The sequence below is a fragment of the Triticum dicoccoides genome, chromosome 1A (assembly GCF_002162155.2).
Source record: "Triticum dicoccoides isolate Atlit2015 ecotype Zavitan chromosome 1A, WEW_v2.0, whole genome shotgun sequence".
In the NCBI taxonomy this organism is placed as follows: Eukaryota; Viridiplantae; Streptophyta; class Magnoliopsida; order Poales; family Poaceae; genus Triticum; species Triticum dicoccoides.
In genome coordinates this window covers 126,085,751-126,090,895 of record NC_041380.1, presented here as the reverse complement: position 1 = coordinate 126,090,895, position 5,145 = coordinate 126,085,751, and positions in this window count along the sequence as shown.

The window sequence follows — 5,145 nt, the reverse complement described above, 5'->3', positions numbered from 1 at the left end:
TTGGTGGGTTTTGGGCCAAATTTGGGGGGTGTTGGGCTGCAACACACACGAGGCCTTTTCGGTCCCTCGGTTAACCGTTGGAGTATCAAACGAAGTCCAAATGACCCGAAACTTGACAGGCGGTCTACCGGTAGTAAACCAAGGCCGCTTGACAAGACTCGGTCCAATCCGGAAATGTTTAAACCCCACACAAGAAAGAAAGGTAGAAATGACCACCGGAGGAGAACGAAGCGCCGGAATGCAAAACGGACAACGGGGAAAATGCTCGAATGCATGAGATGAACATGTATGCAAATGCAATGCACGTGATGACATGATAAGAGATGCACGAAAAAGAAAACAACACACGGAGACAAAGACCCAAACCCGAGAAATAAATATAACTTAGTGCCGGAGACGGCAAGAGTTGGATACAAATATGGAAAGTTACATCTGGGGCGTTACACCATCCGACCACTATCTGTCATGGTGGGTTAGCCGCACTGGTCCTCGACCCAATAATTGATGGATTTCACCTCACACGAGTCCTCATGGACAGTGGCAGCAACCTCAACCTGCTTTACCAGGATACAGTGCGCAAAACGGGCATAGATCCATCAAGGATCAAGCCCACCAAAACTACCTTTAAAGGAGTTATACCAGGTGTAGAGGACCGCTGCTGGGCTCAATCACATTGGAGGTCTTCTTTGGATCTCCGGACAACTTCCAAAGCGAGGAGTTAATCTTTGATATCGTCCCCTTCCGCAATGGCTATCACGCACTGCTTGGACGAACTACGTTTTCCCGATTCAATGCGGTGCCGCACTATGCTTATCTCAAGCTCAAGATGCTCGGACCATGTGGTGTCATAACAGTCAATGGAAATATGGAGCTCTCCCTCCGTACCGAGGAGCACACCACTGCCCTGGCAGCAGAGGTACAGAGCAGCCTCCACAAGTAGAACCTTAATTCGGCGACCATACTCCCGGACACTATCAAATGAGTCCGGACTACTCTGCGCCAGGATAGCCCAACTCGTAAAGAGCTCAACTAGCAATTCGGCCTCCGTCCCAGACCCCACCAAGTGGCGGCGTTTGTGACGTGCGTACATAATTATGTACTCAAAATACCATGGGCATAGACGGAGGCATAACTAGATTGTGATCCATAATACGACTTGACCTTTCCTGGACACACATACTTTTTCTTTTTCTTTTCTCTCTTTCTTTTCTTTTATCCTTTTCAGGTTTCTTTTCCATAGGCCCCTCTCGGCGGCCTCATAATCGGTCGTTTCGAAGGACGGACACACCAAGGTGGCAAGTAGCACAAACGTGTCGGGGAATCTTTAGATGTTCTTCTTGATGATCATTCTACCCGCTTTCAGGACCCATATGCAGCTCCTCCTCGGTCTTGGCATGTTAAATAGCCACTGTTGCTTATCGCACTATTTGTACGAAATACGCTTCGGCATATTAATCAAACTATAATGGAAACAGTTTGCAGCCCAACTTCTGTGGCACTAGTTTGCTCTTTTGATAATCTTATCAAATCGCACCCGTACACTTTGGTATGCTTTAATCCTCCAGGGGCTTCATTGTACCCCATAACACGGCAACAAAGTCAACACTTTTTATAGTATAGTTCGGCACCCCAAATTTAGCATTATATGCATTGGCTCTGAATCATGTTTTTGGTCAATAGTTGGGTTTCCTGGCTCCTGTGCTTACTACCTTACGTTCCGCTATATCGGCTAGGGTAGTAAAGGGAGAACTATTCAATTGTGTCCTGGTTTATCCAGATGAGCTCCTCAGTAGAGAAAGCCGAAAACTAACTGTCATGATGCGGCGTGAGCCGGTCAGCTCTTCGGAGGTCTCAAATCTTTAGCAATTTTTTCCACTTTATGCGATGAATCGGTTCTTATCCGACCAGGTGTTTAGAGCACCCTAGTTCGGATACTAGGGGCTGCACCTAAAATTTTTATTGTCAAACTCCAATGGCTAAGTGAGGGTGATAAAGCAGCATAGTCCGATTGCCTGGTTCATTGCGCTGAACACGTCCTTTAAGGACCAAATGTTGGGATAAAGAGTGTTTAGATTCATCCCGAACACCCCCGTACTACCTACGTGGGGGCTGAAGCCGACGACTGGCCAACCCTCAGATTTAATAAAAACGGCCACACGGGTGGTAAAAACTTCAACAAATAAACAAGCATTATATTACATAACGACTCTGTTTCATACAACAGGACGGGATAACATGAATGTACTCATCCAAAATAATGTCCTTAGCACATTGCTCCGCTACAATGCGGGATCCCTCAAGGATGTCGTTGAAATATCGCTCGGGCGTGCGGTGCTCCTTTCCCTCGGGCGGTCCTTCGATCGCGAGCTTGGCGACATTCATCTTCGCCCATTGCATCTTGACACGGGCGAAGGCCATCCGCGCACCTTCTATACAGACCGACCGCTTGACAATGTCAAACCGAGGGCATGCATTAACCAGTCGCTTCACGAGTCCGAAGTAGCTGCTGGGCATAGCTTCTGCAGGCCACAACCAGATTATTAAGTCCTTCATGGCTAGTTCGGCCACCCTATGCAGCTCAACCAGCTGTTTTAGCTGGTCACTAAAAGGCACCGGATGTTCGGGCGCAAGGTATTGCGACCAGAACAACTTTCCATCGCGCTCCCTTCTTCGGCTCGGAAGAATGCCGCAGCATCAGAAACGCTGCGCCGCAAATCCGCAAACACCCCTGGAGAACTCCAAATCTGGGTCAGTAAGAGATATCTTGTCTTCACATACTTGCTTTGCATAATAAAAGCCTTACCCGCTATAATCTTCTTGGCCTCTTAGATTTCCTGGAGGGCGCCTTGGGCTTCGACCCGGGCCTCTTGTGCACTTTGGCGGACCCTCGTGAGTTCGTACTCTTGGTCCGCATTCTGGCACTCCAAGGACTCGTATTTGTTCACGACGTCTTGGAGCTCCTGCTGGACCTCACCAATCCTGGCCTCATGCTTTTCTCGGGTGGCCCGTTCCTTTGCCGCCCTCTCCTCGGCCTCGACTAGCGCCTTCTTGAGGGCCTCTACCTCAGTCGCCGCCCCTACAAAACTATCGCGGCACTGCGGCCAGCGCGAAAAACATTCATACCTCTCGGATATGCACAAAATCATTGAATACCTTGATTGTCCTCTAACTGCTTCTTCGCATGACCGAGCTCTTCCCCGGTCTACTCCAGCCTCTGCTTCAGTCCGGAGACTTCAGCAGCATGAGAAGTCGCGACAAACAGTGATGCCTGCTTATTCACATAAACATATCTGGTTAGTCTCCTGCGAAAAACTGTTTGATCCTCTGTTCGGCTCTTCTTTCCGAACACCGAACAGAGTCTCAGGGGCTATTGTCTATACTGTGACTTTCTTTTCACAAAAATTACATTGCTTAGCTCAAAGCCTGTTAGAAGGCTTGTACAGGCTTCGGTCAGTCCGCTTTTAGCGGACTGAATCTTCTCAATCACCACACCCATAAGGGTATGGTGTTCCTCAACGATGGATGCACTTCGCAGCGCTTCCAGCAGCCGAGGTCTTGCCCTCTGGTGCCGCCCTGACGGCCTCCTACGTCTCTCCCTGGTCTGGGATCCTTCGGGACAACACCTCGGTGTCATCCATGGCCTTGGGAGATGAGGCCATCGGAAGGGACCCGCTGTCCATCGCCTTCGGGTCCAGCGAGTTCCCCAAAGACGAGGATCTCTCGAGGGCGGAACGAGCCAGACTGCAAGTACATGGTTCAACATGTTAAAATCGTAAAGTAAAAAAGGCTGATATATAAATGCATCGGGGTCTTCAGATACTCATGATTCAGCCACGGGCTTATCTCGGGAGCGCCATTCTGGGCTGCTATTGACGTTCCACGCGGAGCTGTCCGCGAGGGAGACCCTCCCCTTCTTGGACGCCTCCGCCTCCAGATTTGTGGAGGCCGCCCTCTTCTCTCCCCCCTCAGGGAGGGGGAGTTGCTTTCTTCTTCCTCTTCCTTATCCTCGTCATCTTCGGCGATGGAGTGAGTTTCGGCGTCTTCGGACACCATGTCTGAAGTACCCTTGGGATGGAGGCCACCACTGGTCCCCTTGTCCTTCTTCTCCGGTGCCTTGTAGGGAACCGGAACCAGCATCTTCATCAGACGCGGGATGGCTGGGTCCTCGGGCAGCGGAGCCGAACACTGAATCCGCTCCGCCTTCTTCGTCCAACCCTGAAAAAAAAGGAAGTTGGGACATCCTCCTTGAGTAAGCAAGTAAGGGATACACCTTGAAGCATGGAGAACTTACTGAACTGGCAGGATGGGCCAGGTCATGCCCACGGTCTTCGTTTGTCTTCGGCCACGTCTCGTTGGCCTTGAAGAGCACCTTCTAGATGTCTGTAACACACCGGATGTAATTTACCTTAATTGTATTCCAACTCTTGCCGTTTTCGGCACTAAGTTATTCTATTTCCTCGTTGTTGGGTTTTTGTTTCCATGTGTTTTGTCTTTGTCATGCATCTCATATCATGTCATCATGTGCATTGCATTTGCATACGTGTTCGTCTCATGCATCCGAGCTTTTTCCCCGTTGTCCGTTTTGCATTCCGCGCTCCTATGTCACCCGGTGGTCCTTTCTACCTCTTTTCATGTGTGGGGGTTAAACGTTTTTGGATTGGACCGATACTTGTCATGCGGCCTTGGTTTACTACCGGTAGACCGCCTGTCAAGTTTCGTACCATTTGGACTTAGTTTGATACTCCAACGGTTAACCGAGGGACCAAAAAGGCCTCGTGTGTGTTGCAGCCCAACACCCTTCCAAAGTTTCCCAAAACCCACCTAAACCTGCTCCATCATCTAGAGCGTTTGATCATGATCGCGTGGCCGCAAACCATGCTCAATTTGGAGCTCCCTAGCTCCCCTACCTGTATAAATAGACCTCTCCCCGAAATTTTCGGATCTTCCCCTACCCTAACCCTAGTCCATCTCGCCCCGCCGCCATCGGACACGTCCGACCGCCGCCGCCTCCAGCCTACCAGCGCCTGCCACGTGGCCTCCCGCCACCCACCGTCGCCCGCGGCCCGCCAGGCCCGAGGAGAGCCCCCGCGGCCCGGGTCGCCTCCGCCGCCGCCCGAGTCGTCCTCCTCCTCCCGCGGTTCGCCC